Here is a 20,646-nt window from a genome sequence, read left to right as displayed (position 1 = left end):
CACCTGCTTGAGCATGGGATCATAGACATGACTCAGTGGTTGTTGGCTTGAACCCAAAAGTTTGCTGGCTTGAGCCCAAGGTCACTGGTTTGAGCAAGGGGTCAGTGGTTTGGCTGGGGCCCCCTGATCAAGGCATGTATGAGAAAGCAATCAGTGAATGGCTAAGGTGCCAGAACTACGAGTTGATGCTTCTCGTCTCTTTCTTCTTGTCGGTCCTTATCTGTCTTTCTGTCTCTCAAAAAAACCAAAAAAACTCAAAAAACCAGGATAATTGTTCATTGTAATAATTAAGATAATTAGAAGAAAGTGGGTATTCTAGCAGATGTGACGTAGTTTTTGGACTCTAGTCTTTATGAGAACAAATGGTATTTACAAATATAATGATTTAAAATTTGCTTTTCTTCTTTCTAAAAATGGCTTTATTGAGTTTTTTTAAATTCAACAATTTAAACTACACCGTTCATTGGTTTTTAGCATATATTTGTGTCTAGATTTGCTTTTTTTTAACATTTCATATAAAAAGAATCGTACAATATTTGTCACTTTGTGTCTTGCTGCTTTGACTTAGCATAATGGCCTCAAGGTTTACCCATGTGTCTACTTCATTCATTATGGCCCAATAATATGTCATTGTATGAATGTACTACATTTTGTAGTATACAGTGTGTCCATAAAGTCATGGTGCACTTTTGACCAGTCACAGGAAAGCAACAAAAGACGATAGAAATGTGAAATCTGCACCAAATAAAAGGAAACTCTCCCAGTTTCATACCTATTTAGTGCAGTTCGATGTGGGCTCACGCACAGATTTTTTAGGGCTCCTTAGGTAGCTATCCCATATAGCCTTTACAGACTCGTCACTGACTGATGGCCTACCAGAACGGGGTTTCTCCACCAAACTGCCCATTTCCTTCAACTGCGTATCCCAGTTATTCCTATTATCCGAATAATGTTATTCCTATGTGGTGGCGCTTCATTATAAACGCGCCAATATTCATGTTGCACTTTGGTCACGGGTTCCAATTTAGCGAGCCACAGAACACACTGAACTTTCCTCTGTACCGTCCACATCTCGACTGGCATGGCTGTGGGCTGCTCTGCTGTATGCACGGTGTTACGTCATCATCTGCGCATGCGCACATGCTGCCACATCATCCTATAGAAACTGGGAGGGTTTTCCTTTTATTTGGTGCAGATTTCACATTTCTGTCGTCTTTTGTTGCTTTCCTGTGACCAGTCAAAAGTGCACCATGACTTGACGGACACACTGTATTAGTTGATAAACATAGGTTTGTTTCCACTTTTGGCTATTCTGAATGATGCTTCTATAAACATTCATTTACTAGTTTGTGGTGTTTTTCTGAAGTGAGAAGCAGAGATGCAGAGAGACAGACTCCTGCATGCGTCCAACTGGGATCCACCTGGCAAGCCCACTAGGGGACGATGTTCTGCCCATCTGGGGCATTGTTCCACTGCACCCGGAGCCATTCTAGTGCCTGAGGTGAAGGCCATGAAGCCATCCTCAGTGCCTGGGCTAGCTTTGTTCTAATGGAGCCTTGGCTGTGGGAGGGGAAGAGAGATAGAGAGGAAGGAGAGGGAGAAGGGTGGAGAAGCAGATGGGTGCTTCTCCTGTGTGCCCTGGCCGGGAATCGAACCTAGGACATCCAGATGCCAGGCTGACACTCTACCACTGAGCCAACTGGCTAGGACCTCATGTACAAGTTTTTGAATGGACATGAATTTCCTTTTCACTTGGATATATCTAGGTGTAGAATTGCTGGGTCATATGATAACTTGAATGTGGTCTTGACTAAAAGAATGAGCCATAAGAGAAAAATCTAGGAGTGTTATCTTACCAAGGGGTGAGTGACTTGGGTGCCTAGATTTCTTCCACCATGATTTTGAAGCATGTACAGTTCTATATTTAAGCCCCTGTGGTAGGAAAAATGAGATTGATGGGAAATGGTAATATCTAGTAACACTATAAAAGCAATGGCTACAGAAAAGATAAGGAAATTTTCTTCTGTCATAATTAATTAGAAGTAAGAAGAGGGAATTAAGCCTTATTTCCACCCCTCCGCCTCTAGGCTTTCTACTCAGTGAGATTTCCTGTTTGATGATAATTTGGGATTCTAGTTTTGGTTGACTCCAAACTGGCCCTGTTCTTATTTTATTACTGTTTGTAAATAGATGTTCTTGACCTTCCCACTAACTTCAAATTTAACTTTGTTATTCTTAGCAGATATGATATTGCCAGTGGGAAGTGTTCAGAAATGTGTGCTGAGATATTTTGGTTGTCATAGGACTTGAGACCACTGATAGAGTTCAGGGATACTAAATATCATGCATTGCTTAGGACAGTTTGTACAGAGACTTTTCCAAAATGCCTGCAGTGTTCCCTTTGAGACACATTGTTTTAGGGAGCTAGAGCCCCTCAGTTATAACAACTGAGTTTCTTTCAGGTTCTGGAGACTCCAGTCCATAGTAGACATTCACGTACTGGCAGTCCATGGACTGAATCTGTCCTTAGTTGGCCTGTATTTAAAATCAGGGAAGTTGACATAAAAATCTGGGTTGTTGGCTTTTTTTTCAGAAATGAGAAATTGTGCCACTGCCCTCCCTCTTTTCCTCACAACAACCATGAACTGGAGCATTGTGGACGGGTTTGCCCTTTCCTGGTCCCTTCACAACTGCTTTCCTTTTTTATGTCACCTGCCTGCTTCCTGTAGTCGAGTGTTTCTCACACTCTGGGAAAACAGGTTTCCCTTTAGTGACCAGATCAGTTTCCCTTTAAAATCAGTTTGATCTTTAGATTAAGTATCAGACACATTATCTTCTCAGGCTGCAGGTTAAACATTTCTTTACCTTTTTAAAAAGACTAAATAGCTTCTGTTGATAGTTTACCAAATTTAAGGCACAGTGCTAAGAGTATTTCAGGATTTCAGTCCAGATCTATGTGAGACCAAAGCCTGGGCTCTCAGCCACTGTGCTATATAACCCCTCCTTTTTACCTTTTAGATTGGTCTTTTATGTGAAAAGCATCTCTTCAGCTTTATAATTGATGAAGGGCTCTTTGAAAGCTATTTTGTATTTTGTTATTTTTGAAGGAAGTGAGATGACTCTTTCCTCCCTTTTCCTTTGTAAGCCCTTTCCCCATTTACCATGGCTGGTCCAGGTTTCCTGTATTTCAGTCTTACTCCTATCTTGTGAAATTGAAGGAGCTAGCATAATTTAAAAATTGCGTTCTGGTTATGTGTGCATTGATAATCTTGTAATAATCAACAATAAAGCTGTGGACAAGATGTGATCAGTCAACTGTGGAATAATGACTGTTGGTGTTTCTGTATAGTAATGGACTCCTACTAATGTCTAAATAGTAGGCAGCTTGTATGAGGGTGCTCCCAGGGAAGTCAGGAGATATCCAGCTTGTGCTGAGTGCATTTATTTTGGCAGCCATTTGTTCAAGGATAGGACTAACTAGAAATAGCTTTTTTTTTTTTTAATTATTTTTATTTATTTATTTTAGAGAAGAGAGAGAGAGAGAGAGAAGGGGGGAGGAGCAGGAAGCATCAACTCTCATATGTGCCTTGACCAGGCAAGCCCAAGGTTTTGAACCAGCGACCTCAGAGTTCCAGGTTGACGCTTGATCCACTGCGCCACCACAGGTCAGGAAGAAATAGCTTTTAAGGCAGGGGTCGGGAACCTATGGCTCACGAGCTACATGTGGCTCTTTTGATGGCTGCATCTGGCTTGCAGACAAATCTTTATTAAAAAAATAATGTTAAAAATATAAAACATTCTCAATATTACAATCCATTCATTTCCTACCGCTCATGTTCACGGTTGCGGGTGGCTGGAGCCAATCACAGCTATACTCTGGGACAACACCAAATTTTTATTGGATAATGCATAACGTACATGGGTCATTGTATGGCTCTCACGGAATTCCATTTTAAAATATGTGGCGTTCATGACTCTCTCAGCCAAAAAGCTTCCTAACCCCTGTTTTAAGGGGATACTTCAAGGAGTTAGTGTGGCAAGTGGAAAAGATTGATTTTGGCAGCCTTGGTGGTACTGTTGTTATCTTACCAGCTCCAGAATGATGTGCTTTGTGTTGAGGCAAGAAAAGCCTATATCAGATTTTTTACCTTTAGTGTTTTTCAATGGAAGCAAACTCTGCTTCATTTGGTTTTAAATTATCCCTAACTTGCTTTTTAAATATACCTCTATAGGTGTTACAGGTATAGAGTAAATGGATTTGAAATTAAAATTACATAATTCTTTAAAGATTTCCTTGTGGATAGTTTTGGAATATGTTGAATTTATTAAAGGTAATCTCATTCTCATTCATGATTTGAAGAGATTGTTCCAGGCCAGGCTGGTAACTCAAAGAATTATGGAGAGACTAGTAATTCTTTTTTTTTTTTTTTAACAGAGACAGAGAGTCAGAGAGGGGATAGACAGAGACAGATAGACAGGAACAGAGAGAGATGAGAAGTATCAATCATCAGTTTTTCGTTGAGACACCTTAGTTGTTCATTGATTGCTTTCTCATCTGTGCCTTGACCGTGGGCCTTCAGCAGACCGAGTAACCCCTTGCTCGAGCCAGCAACCTTGGGTCCAAGCTGGTGAGCTTTGCTCAAACCAGATGAGCCTGCGCTCAAGCTGGCGACCTCAGGGTCTCGAACCTGGTTCCTCTGCATCCCAGTCCAACACTCTATTTACTGCGCCACTGCCTGGTCAGGCACTAGTATCTTCTTTTTTTTTGTTATTGTGGGAGGCAGTATTTGATACTGAATCAAGCAATGAAGTACCTACCATTGTGAGCATCTCAGTGAGATCCCAAACACAGAAAAGCTTTCAAAGCAAGAACTTTTTTCATTTGTAGTCACCAGGATGGGTAACTAACCTCTGTTAATTTTGATTCAATAGCTACAGCAAATACCATGAACATAGAAAGTGTCCCTATTGGTTTTCAAGGTTTCCCAGGGTTGAATAGATTCTGGTGTTCTTAGAAAATACTATGAGGAGATAGACTTTATTGCACAGTGCAGCCTTTTTCCTTTGCCCTTAGCCTTGAGTTACAGTGCCGACAAGTTTTAAAAATCTGAGTTTAAGAACTAGGTGCCTATATCTGTTATAAACTTTTAAACTTTATTTTCCTATATTTCTTTACCCTTGGTTAGGCCAAATTACTTTTGGTGTGAATTATGAGACAATAAAGTGCTTTATTTGGGCACATCTTGGGAATGTAAGGAATAATAGAAAGAATAGATGGCCAAAGTTAAAATGTTCACACAGAGTTTACTCAGTATGATAACAGGAAATTGATTAGGTGACAAGGATATGGAGGCTTCCATTTAAGGAGAAAATTGTGGTTCTCTAGGAATGTAGTGGAAGTATTTCATTTCACTAATGAAATCACTAAATTTCACTGATTTATTGATTTGTTTCATGTGTTTTAGCTTCTCTTAGTGTACACTAGAGGGCAGAATCCCCCCTGAAAAAGAGAGCTTGTTTTTGGCAAGAGTCCAGGAACTTGAAGCATTCCCAGGGTTTGGTTATATAAGTGCTGCACATTTTCCTTTAGCTAATTAGATTAGTCTCTTGGTATGAGCCTTCTGTGTGCTATATGGTTTATACATTTTTTATTATAATTTTTTGTTGTTGTTTTCAACTCTACCATTGTGTTTAGAAAGTGAAGACAATTTTTCTTTTCTCATATTTTTCCCTTGAGATAAAAAGCTTTTATTGCTGTTTTTGTTTTTTTATTGAACATAAGAAAGTGAAAATGACCTGCTTAAATTTTTTTAGAAAGCTGACAGTGACATTTTCTTGCTACCTGCCTTTTCTTCATTGCCAGCCCCAGAGGCTAACTGCTGACAGTGACATTTTCTTGCTACCTGCCTTTTCTTCATTGCCAGTCCCAGAGACTAACTGCTGTTAACTGCTTATCTGTTTTGTGCAGATTCTTTCTTATGTTATGCTAATAATTGTAACCATTTATACCAGTGGTAGTCAACCTGGTCCCTGCCGCCCACTAGTGGGCATTCCAGCTTTCATGGTGGGTGGTAGTGGAGCAACCAAAGTATAAATAAAAAGATAGATTTAACTATAGTAAGTTGTTTTATAAAGATTTATTCTGCCAAACAGCGAAAATCCGACATAAAGTACTTGGTAAGTAATTATTATTATATGCTTTAACTTGCTGTAACTCTGCTTTATAAATTTTATAAAGTAGTTACTTCCCTACTTTATAAATCACTATTACTGTGGAACTGATGGGCAGTTAGAAAATTTTACTACTAACAGAGATACAGAAGTGGGCAGTAGGTATAAAAAGGTTGACTACCCCTGATCTATACAGTAAAACAAAATGGACTCTGTGTTAGTCCGTACTTGAAATTTTACTTAGTCTATTTTGGGCATCTTTCCAGGCTCAGTTTAAATACCTCCATTTTATTTTTATGACTGCAAGAGCCCAGGAACTTATTTTATTGTGGGGATATTCCATAATTTGAGTAACCATTCCATTATTGATGAACATTAGTTTTCCAGATTATACAGTTATGAATAATTTTATAATCTTTCACATATATTTTTTATGTCCTCATGCTATTATTTCTGGAGGATAGATTCTTAGAAGTGTGATTGCTGAGTCATCAGATGTGCATGCACCATAAATCCTAAGAGATATTGTCTGTTAGGCAGTACCAATCTGAAATCTCTCCAGTGTTACTTGAGGGCCCATTTTTCCACACCATTACCAGTAGTCATCAGGGTTATTTTCCACAATCATTATGTTAACTGGGTCTTCACAAACTACTGGCTTGAGTTGTGGCTTAAAATTTCTCTCCTTTGAAAACTTGTATCAATAACATACTTTTTTTCCCCCCAAGAATTAAACTAATGCTACATTTTTGTGCATTTGTCAGATGTTACAGAAAGAATAAGTTAAAATTTGGGGTATCTATATTACCTATAGATAATCTCCATATTGTTATCAAATCCAAATCATCAGAGTTAATTCTCAGTCATTTAAGAATTCAGGCACTCTCTTTGACAGCACATACACTAGCATTGGAATGATACAGAGAAAAGATTAGCATGGCCCCTGCACAAGAATGACACACAAATTCGTGAAACATTCCATATATTTTTTTTTTTACATTCCATATTTAAAAACAAACAAACAAACAAAAAACTCTGGCCAGTTGGCTCAGCAGTAGAACATCAGCCCAGCAGGTGGATATCATGGATTCAATTCCTGGTCAGAGCACACAGGAGAAGTGACCATCTGCTTCTCCCCCCCCCCCCCGTCTCTCCTCCCTCCTTCCTCTCCCTCTCTCCCTCTCCTTTTCTCTCTCTCCTCTTCTCCCTCTCTCTCTCCCTCCATCCTTCCCTCCTCCCACAGCCTTAGCTCAAATGGTTTGAGCAAGTTGGTCCTGGGCTTGAGGATGGTTCCATGGCCTCGCCTCATGCACTAAAAATGGCTCAGTTGCCAAGCAACAGAGCAGCGGCCCCAGATGGGCAAAGCATTGCCTCATAGGTGGATCCCGGTTGGGGCACGTGTGGTTGTCTATCTCTACTTCCCCACCTTTTTTTTTTTTTTAACAGGGACAGAGAGAGAGTCAGAGAGAGGGATAGATAGGGACACACAGACAGGAACAGAGAGAGATGAGAAGCATCAATTATCAGTTTTTCGTTGCCATTGTGATACCTTAGTTGTCCATTGATTGCTTTCCCATATGTGCCTAGACCGTGGGCCTTCAGCAGACCGAGTAACTTCTTGCTCGAGCCAGCGACCTTGGATCCAAGCTGGTGAGCTTTTTGCTCAAGCCAGATGAGCCCGCGCTCAAGCTGGCGACCTTGGGGTCTTGAACCTGGGTCCTCCATATCCCAGTTCGACGTTCTATCCACTGTGCCACTGCCTGGTCAGGCTTCCCCACCTCTTAATAATAATAATTTTTAAAAAATTCAGGTAAAGCCTGACCAGGTGGTGGCGCAGTGGATAGAGCGTCGGACTGGGATGCGGAAGGACCCAGGTTCGAGACTCCGAGGTCGCCAGCTTGAGCGCGGGCTCATCTGGCTTGAGCAAAGAGCTCACCAGCTTGGACCCAAGGTCGCTGGCTCCAGCAGGGGGTTACTCAGTCTGCTGAAGGCCCACGGTCAAGGCACATGTGAGAAAGCAATCAATGAACAACTAAGAAGCCGCAACGCGCAACGAGAAACTGATGATTGATGCTTCTCATCTCTCTCCATTCCTGTCTGTCTGTCCCTATCTCTGCCTCTGTAAAAAAAAAAAAAAAAAAAAAAAAAAATTCAGGTAAAAATCTGTTTTATAAATACTGAAGGAAATTGTAAGCCAATTCAAGGACTGTATATTATAGATGCTTTGAAACACTGGATTACTTCTCTCTTAGGTCCTTAGTGTTGGAAGTTACTATGTTTTGATATTTCTAAATGTTTAACATCAGTGAAGAATGTCATTTGTCCAAAGTATAGAAATCAATGATTCTTATGTTCTGATCAGATTCTTATACAGGTATCTTGCTGCCATTTCATGGAAGGTTGTGATTATACAGAAAGATTCATATTGGGTAAATATTTTAATTTGGATTGGGGAATTTTTCTTATGGGAGAGGCTGAGCAGCTGTGTTCTAATTATTTTGGTCAGGGATTGAAGAGCAGGCTGATCTGAAGTTCAGCATTTACTATATTCAGTTACTTAGCCCTGGATTCTTGCCAAAATGCTGCTACCCAAGGGAACCTATGGCAAATTTAAGCCAAAATAATTTAAAACTTCTAAACAAGGCTAATATTTTCCTATTAGTGAGAAAATGGAAGAGCTGAACAAGCCTTTATTTTTAAATCTCGTAGTTCTGGATGCATATGACCATAAAAAAAAAGTCACAGCCTTTTATTACTAGCCTTTCCTTGACTTTGAAATGTAGTACAATTTCAATGGCTGCTAATTTGAGAATGAGCAGAGAAAAAAACCCAACCTTTGCATTGATTTTTGCTCTAACTTGGGATCCTTCAGCCCCAGCTGCCTGTGAGATGGTGAGCTGTAGGAAGCAGAAACCAAAGAAGAAGAGTTTTCTCTCCAGTCAGATAAAATGTGACATAACTTCTTTGGATCAGAAGTAACAATTAGAAAGATCCAAGGAACACCACATACAAAACACTCTTGAACTTGGCCTTTTGTCTAGTATAACTAGCTTCAAAGAAAAGATTTGAGGAAAAGTTTCCTTTAGAACAGTAACCACAAACGTTGTGTCTGCTTCCCAGCCATGTTTCTGTGTTATGCTGTGGGTTAACTAAATGTAAATGTTTTTATATCATTTCAGAAAGTCATTCCGATTTCACTTATGTTGGATCAGTCTGAACCTCATTTTTTCAGTCTTGATATGGTGAAGCTGTTGGACTAAATGGGTTGGCTGTGTGTGAGCCAGGCAGAATTTCAGTTCTGTGAAGGCTTGATTATGAAGTATCTTTATGAAATTGAAGTTACATATATATTTTTTAATTAATTTTAACGAGGTGACATTGACAAATCAGGGTACATATGTTCAGAGAAAACATTTCCAGGTTATTTTGACATTTGATTATATTGCATACCCATCACCCAAAGTCAAATTGTCTTCCGTCACCTTCTGTTTCATTTTTTTGTGCCCCTCCCCTCCCCTACCCCCTCCTTGTCCTCCCCCCCTCCCCCCGTAACCACCACACTCTTGTCCATGTCTCTGGGTCTCATTTTTATGTCCCATCTATGTATGGAATCATAAAGTTTTTAGTTTTTTCTGATTTACTTATTTCACTAAGTATAATGTTATCAAGCTCCATCCAGGTTGTTGTAAGTGATCCGATGTCATCATTTCTTATGGCTGAGTAGTATTCCATAGTATGTACGTACCAAAGCTTTTTAGTCCACTCGTCCACTGACGGACACTTGGGCTGTTTCCAGATCTTCGCTATTGTGAACAATGCTGCCATAAACATGGGGATACATTTCTCCTTTTGGAACAGTGCTATGGTGTTCTTAGGGTATATTCCTAAAAGTGGGATAGCTGGGTCAAAAGGCAGTTAGATTTTTAATTTTTTGAGGAATCTTCATACTGTTTTTCACAGTGGCTGCACCAGTCTGCATTCCCACCAGCAGTGCAGGAGGGTTCCCTTTTCTCCACATCCTCACCAGCACTTATTCTGTGTTGTTTTGTTGATGAGCACCATTCTGACTGGTGTGAGGTGATACCTCATTGTGGTTTTAATTTGTATTGATATTTCTCTAATGATTAGTGATGTTGAGCATTTTTTCTTATGCCTATTGGCTATCTGTATGTCCTCTTTGGAGAAGTGTCTATTCATTTCTTTTGCCCATTTTTTTATTGGATTGTTTGTCTTCCTGGTGTTGAGTTTTACAAGTTCTTTATAAATTTTGGTTATTAACCTCTTATCAGTCGTATTGTCGAATATGTTCTCCCATTGTGTAGTTTGTCTTTTTATTCTTTTCTTATTGTCCTTAGCTGTGCAAAAGCTTTTTAGTTTGATATAGTCCCATTTGTTTATCCTGTCTTTTATTTCACTTGCCCATAGAGATAAATCAGTAAATACATTGCTGCGAGAGATGTCGGAGAGCTTACTGCCTATGTTTTCTTCTAAGATGCTATGGTTTCACGACTTACATTTAAGTCTTTTTTATCCATTTTGAGTTGATATTTGTGAATGGTGTAAGTTGGTGGTCTAGTTTCATTTTTTTGCAGGTAGATGTCCAGTTTTCCCAACACCATTTGTTAAAGAGGCTGTCTTTACTCCATTGTATGCTCTTACCTTCTTTGTCAAAAATCAGTTGTCCATAAAGGTGTGGGTTTATTTCTGGGTTCTCTGTTCTGTTCCATTGATCTATATACCTGTTCTTATGCCAGTACCAGGCTGTTTTGAGTACATTGACCTTGTAGTATAACTTGATATCCAGAAGTGTGATACCTCCCACTTTATTCTTCCTTTTCAAGATTGCTGAGGCTATTCGTGTTCTCTTTTGGTTTCATATAAATTTTTGGAATATGTGTTCTATATCTTTGAAGTATGTCATTGGTATTTTAATTGGTATTGCATTGAATTTATAAATTGCTTTGGGTAATATAGACATTTTAATGATGTTTATTCTTCCTAACCATGAGCACGGTATATGCTTCCACTTGTTTGTATCTTCCTTGATTTCTTTTATCAATGTCTTATAATTTTCCGAGTACAAGTCTTTAATCTCCTTGGTTAAATTTACTTCTAGGTACTTTATTTTTTTGGTTGCAACTGTGAAGGGGATTGTTTCCTTAATTTCTCTTTCTGACAGTTCATTGTTGGTGTATAAAAATGCCTCTGATTGCCTGACCTGTGGTGGTGCAGTGGATAAAGCGTCAACCTGGAATGCTGAGGTTGCCGGTTCAAAACCCTGGGCTTGCCTGGTCAAGGCACATATGGGAGTTGATGCTTCCTGCTCCCCCCCCCCCCTTTTCTCTCTCTCTCTCTCTCTTCTCTAAAAAATGAATAAAAATAATTTTTAAAAATGCCACTGATATCTGAGTATTAATTTTATATCCTGCCACCTTGCTGAATTCATTTATCAGGTCCAGTAGTTTTTGGACGAGACTTTAGGGTTTTCTATATACAATACCATATCATCTGCAAGTAATGATAGTTTTACTTCTTCTTTTCCAATTTGGATGCCTTTTATTTCTTTTTCTTGTCTGATTGCTGTAGCTAGGACTTCCAGAACTATGTTGAGTAAGAGTGATGAAAGGGGGCACTCCTGCCTTGTTCTTGATCTTAAGGGGATTGCTTTTAATTTTTCCCCATTGAGTATGACGTTGGCTGTGGGTTTGTCATAGATGGCCTTTATCATGTTGAGGTATGTTCCCTGTATTCCCACTTTGCTGAGAGGTTGTTGTTGTTTTTTTGTATTTTTCTGAAGCTGGAAACGGGGAGAGACAGTCAGACAGACTCCCGCATGCGCCCTACCGGGATCCACCCGGCACGCCCACCAGGGGGCGACACTCTGCCCACCAGGGGGCGATGCTCTGCCCCTCCGGGGCATTACTCTGTTGCGACCAGAGCCACTCTAGCGCCTGGGGCAGAGGCCAAGGAGCCATCCCCCAGCGCCCAGGCATCTTTGCTCCAATGGAGCCTCAGCTGCAGGAGGGGAAGAGAGAGACAGAGAGGAAGGAGAGGGGGAGGGGTGGAGAAGCAAATGGGCGCTTCTCCTGTGTGCCCTGGCCGGGAATTGAACCCGGGACTTCTGCACGCCAGGCCGACGCTCTACCACTGAGCCAACTGGCCAGGGCCTGCTGAGAGTTTTGATCATAAATGGATGCTGGATTTTATCAAATGCTTTTTCTGCATCTATTGAAATTATCATATGGTTTTTCTCCTTCTTTTTGTTTATGTGATGAATCACATTGATTGATTTGCAAATATTGTACCAGACTTGCCTCCCCAAAATAAATCCCACTTGATCATGGTGTATGATTTTTTCATATATTGCTGGGGATCCGGTTTGCTAATATTTTGTTGAGGATTTTAGCATCTATATTCATCAGGGATATTAGCCTATAATTTTCTTTTTTGTGTTGTCTTTGCCTGGTTTTGGAATCAGAATTATGTTCACCTCATAAAAGGAGCTTGGAAGTTTTCCTTCCTCTTGAATTTTTTGAAATAGCTTGAGAAGGATAAGAGTTAGTTCTTTGAATATTTGGTATAATTCACTGTGAAGCCATCAGGCCCAGGACTTCTCTTTGTTGGGAGTTTTTTGATAACTGTTTTGATCTCTTTTGGTATAATCAGTCTGTTCAGGTTTTCTGATTCTTCCAGATTGATTTTTGGAAGATTGTATGTTTCAAGGAATTTGTCCATTTCATCTAGGTTGTCTAGTTTTTGGCATACAGTTCTTCATAGTATTTTCTTAAAATATTTTGTATTCCTGTTGTATCAGTTGTTATTTCTCCACTCTCATTTCTAATTTTTATTTGAGTCCTCTCTCTTTTTTTCTTGGTGAGTCTAGTTAAAGGTTCATCGATTTTGTTTACCTTTTCAAAGAACCAGTTCCTGATTTCATTGATCCTCTGTATTTCTTTAGCCTCTATGTCATTTATTTCCGCTCTGATCTTTATTATTTCCTTCCTTCTACTACCCCTGGGCTTAACTTGCTGTTCTTTTCTTAGTTCTTTTAGATGCAGGGTCAAGTTGTTTATTTGAGCTTTTTCTAGCTTCTTTTTTTTTTTTTTTTGTATTTTTCTGAAGCTGGAAACGGGGAGAGACAGTCAGACAGACTCCCGCATGCGCCCGACTGGGATCCACCCGGCACGCCCACCAGGGGCGACGCTCCGCCGCGACCAGAGCCACTTTAGCGCCCGGGGCAGAGGCCAAGGAGCCATCCCCAGCGCCCGGGCCATCTTTGCTCCAATGGAGCCTTGGCTGCGGGAGGGGAAGAGAGAGACAAGAGAGGAAGGAGGGGGGGGTGGAGAAGCAAATGGGCGCTTCTCCTATGTGCCCTGGCCGGGAATCGAACCCGGTTCCCCCGCATGCCAGGCCAATGCTCTACCGCTGAGCCAACCGGCCAGGGCCTTTTCTAGCTTCTTAAGGTATGCCTGTAATGCTATGAACTTCCCTCTCAGTACTGCTTTTGCTGTGTCCCATAAATTTTGAGTTGATGTATGGTCATTATCATTCGTTTCTAGGAATTTTGTTATTTCTTCTTTGATCTCATTGTTAACCTATTCAAATATTTAATAACATGCTATTTAGTTTCCAAGTGTTAGAGTATTTTTCAATTTTTTTGTTGTGGTTGATTTCTAGTTTCATGCCATTGTGATCAGAGAAAATGCTTGATATGATTTTAGTCTTCTTAAATATGTTGAGACCGCTTTTGTGACCAAACATGTAGTCTATCCTAGAGAATGTACCATGAGCACTTGAAAAGAATGTATATTCTGCTTCTTTAGGGTGAAAGGTTCTGAAGATATCTATTAAATTGAGTTCATCTAGTTTGTCCTTTAAGTCTGCTGTTTCTTTGTTAATTTTTTTTCTTGAGGATCTATCTAGTGATGTTAGTGGGGTATTGAAATCTCCTACTATTATGGTATTGCTGTTGATCTCATTCTTTATATCCAACAAAGTCTGCTTTATATATTTAAGTGCTCCTATATTAGGTGTGTAGATATTTATAATGGTTATATCTTCCTGTTGGATTGCTCCCTTTATCTTATTATTATGAAGTGACCTTCTTTATCTCTTACTATAGCCTTTGTTTTAAAGTCCATTTTGTCAGATATAAGTATTGCTACCCAGCTTTTTTTTCATGTCCATTTACATGAAATATTTTTTTCCATCCTTCACTTTCAGTCTTTGTGCATCTTTTGTTTTAAGGTGTGTCTCTTGTAGACAGCATATGTAAGAGTCCTGTTTTATTATCCAAGCAGCTACTCTATGTCTTTTGATCAGATCATTTAATCTATTTACATTTAAGGTTATTATTGATATGTAGTTGTTTATTGCCATTTTATTCTTTAAAGCTGCATTCCTCTTTTGCTATAATCTTTTCCCCCCTTTGATCTGTTTACAACAGGCCCCTTAGCATTTCTTGCAGCATTGGTTTGGTTGTAGTGACTTCCTTGAGGTTTGTTTGTTTTTTTGTCTGGGAGGCTTTTTTTTTTTTTTTGTATTTTTCTGAAGCTGGAAACGGGGAGAGACAGTCAGACATACTCCCGCATACGCCCGACTGGGATCCACCCGGCACGCCCACCAGGGGCAACGCTCTGCCCACCAGGGGGCGATGCTCTGCTCCTCCGGGGCGTCCTCCTTTGCGACCAGAGCCACTCTAGCACCTGGGGCAGAGGCCAAGGAGCCATCCCCAGTGCCCGGGCCATCATTTTTGCTCCAATTGAGCCTTGGCTGCAGGAGGGGAAGAGAGAGACAGAGAGGAAGGAGGGGGTGGGGGTGGAGAAGCAAATGGGCGCTTCTCCTATGTGCCCTGGCCGGGAACCGAACCTGGGTCCCCCGCATGCCAGGCTGACGCTCTACCGCTGAGCCAACCGGCCAGGGCTGTCTGGGAGGCTTTTTATTTCTCCTTCTATTTTAAACGATAGCCTTGCTGGATTAAAATAGTCTCGGTTGTAGGTTCTTGTTCTGCATTACTTTGAATATGTCTTGCCATTCCCTTCTGGCCTCAAGTGTTTCTGTTGAGAAGTCAGAGGTCATCCTTATGGGGAGTCCTTTGTAGGTGATAGCCTTTTTTTCTCTAGCAGCTTTTAATATTTTCTCTTTATCACTTAGCTTTGGTATTTTAATTAAGATGTGTCTTGGTGTAGATTTCTTTGTGTTTCTCTTTAATGGAGTTCTCTATACTTCTTGAACGTGTGGGACTTTTTCTTGCCTCAGTTTAGGGAAGTTTTCAGCTATGATTTGATTCAACAAAGTTTCTATCCCTTGTTCTTTCTCTTCTTCAGGAACCCCTATGATGCGGATGTTATTTCTCTTCATGTTGTCACAGAGCTCTCTTAGAGTTTTCCCAGACTTTTTGAGTCTCTTCTTTTTTCTACTCTGCTTCCGTGCCTTTGTTTGTCTTGTCCTCTAACTCACTGATTCCATCCTCAGCTTCATCCATCCTGTTTTTAATTTCTTCCATTGTGATCTTCAATTCTAATATTGTATTTGTCATTTCTGACTGATTTTTATTTCAATTTCCTTTTTTATACTTGCTGTCTCTTTATTTAGGTGTTCATGATGACCATCTATTGTTTTTCTAAGCTCTTTGAACATCCTAACAATCATTATTTTAAACTCTGCATCTGGTAATTTGGTTATATCTGACTCATTCAGGTCCTTCTCTGGGGATTTTTCTTGATTCATTTGGGTTGCATTTCTCTGCCTGCCTATTTTGTTTGTGTATAAGAAGGTTTGGCCACTGGAGTCCAATGGGTATTGCCTCTGTGTTCCCTAGGTGTGGTCTGTCTGCAGGCTTGCCACCCCCTCTGCTGATGCCTAGGGTGTTCCGGTATAGGCCTTGCCAGCACCAGCCTGCTGCGGCTGTCAATGCGGTTTCCACCTCTCCTCCACCGGAGGGGGTGTGTTCAGGTGCCCGGCTTTTCAAGCTTCAGCTGGTCTCTGCCTTAGCCCTGCACCCGCAGGTAGGGTTGCACACCCCGCTGGGGCCACAAGCCTGGGCACCAAGGGCAGGGGTGAGCACCTTTGCTCAGCTGCGGGTCTCCACTTGTTCCTAGGCTTCCACCCTGCCCCCGTGGTCAGAGACAGCTGGTGCACAGGGCGCAAGCCTACGCTCTGTGGCCAGGTGGGGCTGCGGGCGCATGCTCCTCCTTTTCCTGGGCCTTCGCCCTGCCTGGGCAGGCGGAGCCAGCTCGCCAGTAGGGTCGGAAGCCTGGGCTTGGCAGGTCCGGCGAGGCTGCACGCACCCACGTGCCCACATTTCCTTGCTCAGGGGAGGATCTCTGCCCATTCCCAGGCTCTCACCCTTCCTCCCGCAGGCGGGGTTGCAGGCGGGCCCACAGCCGGCTGGACTGCTTTTGCGTGTCCCCTCCAGCCCCGCTGGGGTAGACTGAGCTCACGCCGGGCCTCAGGCATGGCCTGACCAGCTCCACCCCCACCCACCACCCACGCCCTCAACAGAACCTTGCTTTCGCGTCCCGCCGCTGCCGCCCACCCTCCAGCAAGCCCTCAGCAGTGTGGGTGGGGGCGCTGCAGGTCAGACCCTAATACCATACTGTAGTCCTGACAGCTCCCTGCTTCTAAGTGGCTCTGCTCTTAGTGCCACGGGAGAGTTTGTTTGGCTGGGAATACCTGCTTCCCTTTGCTGGTATTGCTGTTTCCAGGGGAAATATTCACTTCAGATTTGGGGAGTGACTCAGCCCAGGGGTTAGGGTGGCTGTCTCTCAAAGTGTTTCTCCCTGTGCCTCCTAGATTACACTCTCTTCCCACTGCTTCAGTCCTCTCCTCTCTTCCCATCCCCCAGAGCCCCCGGGTGGGTGGTTGTGAAAGAGGTTTTCTGCGCGGTCCCAGTCTCAGCGTGGCTTCTTCAGTGTTCCTTGGTTGAAAAGTCCTCTTAGTTTAGTTCAAAGTTGGTTTTTCCAGATGGTGGTTCTTAAAATTAAGTTGTAATCCACTTCGGTTCTGGGAGTTGGAAGTTGGTATGTCTGCCTACTCCATCGCCATCTTGCTGCCCTGAAGTTTTTTATATATATATATATATATTATTTTTTTTTAAAAACTCCTTTTAAATAGGCCTTTTATGAAAGCAAAGGATCATTGTTTCACAGGTATAGAAGGGAAAGTCTGTGATAAAGGCTTTTCTTTTCCTTATATATATTTTATCAATCACTGAGGAAATTGGTTGGCAATGGAAAATAGTACACAACTCCTTTCTCTCAGTGTGATAAGATACCCTTTTCTGATAAGGCTGGTATGCCTCTGAGCTTTCTACTGTAATCTTTTCTCCGTTTGTTTAGGGTTTTCCCAAGATACATCTTGGGATAAATCTTGCCATTTTACAAAGCTGCAGAAACACAACCTATAAAGTTAAATAGCTTGCTTAAGAGAGTGAACCTGGAGTAGAATCGAAGGCTTCTTTCCAATCCACTGTCCTCATTTGCTGGTCCAACCTGCTGTTATAATGAACCACCACTGTTCTCTCCATCACTCAGGCCCCAACCTCAGTGCCATCTTCAGTTCTCACCTTCCCTTCCCTGCCTACCCCCCTGCCTAACTGCCCTATCCATGAACTCCTTTTAATTTCACCTTTAAAATGTCCATAAATATTCATTTTTGTTCTCCCCTCATCCCTTCCTTCCTCCTCCCCTTCTCCCCCTTTTCCTCTTTTTCCTCCTTTTCCCTTTCTCCCCCTCCTCTCCTTCTCCCTCTTCTTCCCCTTCCTCCCCCTCCTCTCCTTCTCCCTCTTCTTCTTCCCCTTCCTCCCCCTCCTCTCCTTCTCCCTCTTCTTCTCCCTCCTCCCTCTCTTTTCTCTATATTCCATTTTTATTCCCATTGCCTTTTTTCTTGTAATTGGAATATTATTTTCTTTTGAAAGGTTTGAACTATTTTAATTGTTTTCTAAGTTATTTAAACACTGTAGTCCTTTTTATATCTACCCTACATGCCACTGCTGGGGAAATTTAGTAGAGATTTAATTTAGATCACATCATTCACTTAATATTTGATCCTTGTTGCCTATTATATGCATATTCTTTAGCCTCATATTAATGAACACCATGTTTTAGCTCTAGCCAACCATACCTTTTCTGAGTTACTCTGTTTGACAGCCAGAAAGGAGTCCTTTCCTTTGATCCATATTCTCCTTCAGCTTTGTTCAGAATGTTCAACCCCCTCCCCAGTAGTCCTCATTTCTCTCCATCTATAGGAATCCTGCCCATTTTCAAACCCTACCTCTGCCCTCCCAAACCCTTCCCTGATACATGTCCTCTTTCTTCATATTCCTGTTCCACTAATCGCCCTTGAAATATTTGACCATGAAGTATAGTTATTTTATTCTTTCTTATTTATGCCCTAGAAAGAGTAAAGACTCCTTTTTTCTTTCTTTTTTATTTTGTGACAGGGACAGAGAGGGATGGACAGATAGGCAGGGAGAGAGAAAGATAAGCATCAATACTTTGTGTGGCTTCTTAGTCTCCTTAGTTGTTTATTGATTGCTTTCTCATATGTGCCTTGACCAGGGGACTAGAGCAGAGCGAGTGACCCCTTGCTCAAGCCAGCGACCTTGGGCTCAAGCCAGCAACCTCAGGGTTTCAAACCTGGGTCCTCCACGTCCCAGTTCGACGCTCTATCCACTGCGCCGCTGTGCCACCACCTGGTCAGGCAAGAGTAGAGACTCTGAAGAGCTTCTCCTTAACTTTGGATTTCTGTAGTTTCAATAATATAGATGCTGTGCATTTAGTTTTGTTTCTTAAGTCTGAGGATTTCTGGCTTTTGAAAGATTGTCAGGTGTTCTCTCTTTGAATATTACCTCTTTGCAATGTTATCTCCTTCTAGAACTTCAGTTAGGTATATGTTAGATCTTCCCATTCTATTCTCCATATCACTTCCTGTCTTTCTCTGTGGTATTTCCATCTCATTTCTCTGAGTTGCCTTCTGGTTATTACCTTTGTTCCAGTGCTTTACTTTTTCTTCAGCTGTGTCTAATCTGTTTTAATTTGTCCATTGAGTCTAATTTCAGTGACTAAGTTTTTTATTTTTATTTTTTTTATTTTTATTTTTATTTATTTTTTTTTTTTTCTGAAGCTGGAAACAGGGAGAGACAGTCAGACAGATTCCCGCATGCGCCCGACCGGGATCCACCCGGCACGCCCACCAGGGGCAACGCTCTGCCCACCAGGGGGCGATGCTCTGCCCATCCTGGGCGTCACCATGTTGCGACCAGAGCCACTCTAGCGCCTGAGGCAGAGGCCACAGAGCCATCCCCAGCGCCCGGGCCATCTTTGCTCCAATGGAGCCTCGGCTGCGGGAGGGGAGGAAAGAGACAGAGAGGAAAGCGCGGCGGAGGGGTGGAGAAGCAAATGGGCGCTTCTCCTGTGTGCCCTGGCCGGGAATCGAACCCGGGTCCTCCGCACGCTAGGCCGACGCTCTACCGCTGAGCCAACCGGCCAGGGCTTAGTTTTTTATTTTAAAAAACCTATTTGGTTACTTTCAAATTTGCTTGTTCTTTTTCCATAGGATCTTATTCTTAACAGTTTTGAGGTTTTATTTTATATTTATAATCTTTTTTTTTTTTTTTTTACAGAGACAGAGAGAGAGTCAGAGAGAGGGATAGAAAGAGACAGACAGGCCCTGGCCGGTTGGCTCAGCGGTAGAGCGTCGGCCTGGCGTGTGGGGGACCCGGGTTCGATTCCCGGCCAGGGCACACAGGGGAAGTGCCTATTTGCTTCTCCACTCCCACCCCCTCCTTCCTCTCTGTCTCTCTCTTCCCCTCCCGCAGCCAAAAAAAAAAAGAAAGAAAGAAAGAGACAGACAGCAGACAGACAGGAACGGAGAGATGAGAAGCATCAATCATTAGTTTTTCATTGCACATTGCAACACCTTAGTTGTTCATTGATTGCTTTCTCATATGTGCCTTGACCATGGGCCTTCAGCAGACCGAGTAACCACTTGTTGAGCCAGCAACCTTGGGTCCAAGCTGGTGAGCTTTTTTTGCTCAAACCAGATGAACCCTTGCTCAAGCTGGCGACCTCGGGGTCTTGAACCTGGGTCCTCAGCATCTCAGTCCGACGCTCTATCCACTGCGCCACTGCCTAGTCAGGCCTATAATCATTTTAAGTATACTTCCTTTATAGTTGCTATCTGATGATATTTTTATCAGAAGTTCTTACTTATTGGTTTTGTTATAGTAGATTATTTCCTTTTGTGTTTAGTTTTTTGTTTTTTTGTATTTTTTAACTGAGAAATGGGGAGACAGAGAGACTCCTGCAAATGTCTGACCAGGATCTACCTGGCAAGCCCATTAGGGGTGATGTTCTGCCCATATGGGGCCCTTGCTCCATTGCAACCAGAGCCATTTTAGCACCTGAGGTGAAGCCATGGAGCCATCCTCAGTGCCCGGGGCCAACTTGCTCCAGTGGAGCCTTGGCTGTGGGA

The 20,646-nt window shown here is 42.0% G+C and overlaps 1 protein-coding gene and 1 non-coding gene across 2 annotated transcripts in view; both read left to right on the top strand.

The window, feature by feature from the left end:
- CFDP1 (craniofacial development protein 1) overlaps positions 1-20,646 on the top strand; it is a 141,180-nt gene that overhangs the window by 41,408 nt on the left and 79,126 nt on the right. The window lies entirely within an intron of this gene.
- Positions 7,051-7,159, top strand: LOC136313756 (U6 spliceosomal RNA). Its single transcript, XR_010727200.1, has one exon. It is a non-coding gene; the product is annotated as a U6 spliceosomal RNA (small nuclear RNA).

This window comes from Saccopteryx bilineata, chromosome 9, assembly GCF_036850765.1.
Source record: "Saccopteryx bilineata isolate mSacBil1 chromosome 9, mSacBil1_pri_phased_curated, whole genome shotgun sequence".
NCBI lineage: Eukaryota > Metazoa > Chordata > Mammalia > Chiroptera > Emballonuridae > Saccopteryx > Saccopteryx bilineata.
Note: the sequence above shows the minus strand (reverse complement) of the source record. Positions and strands in the feature narration are given on the sequence as shown.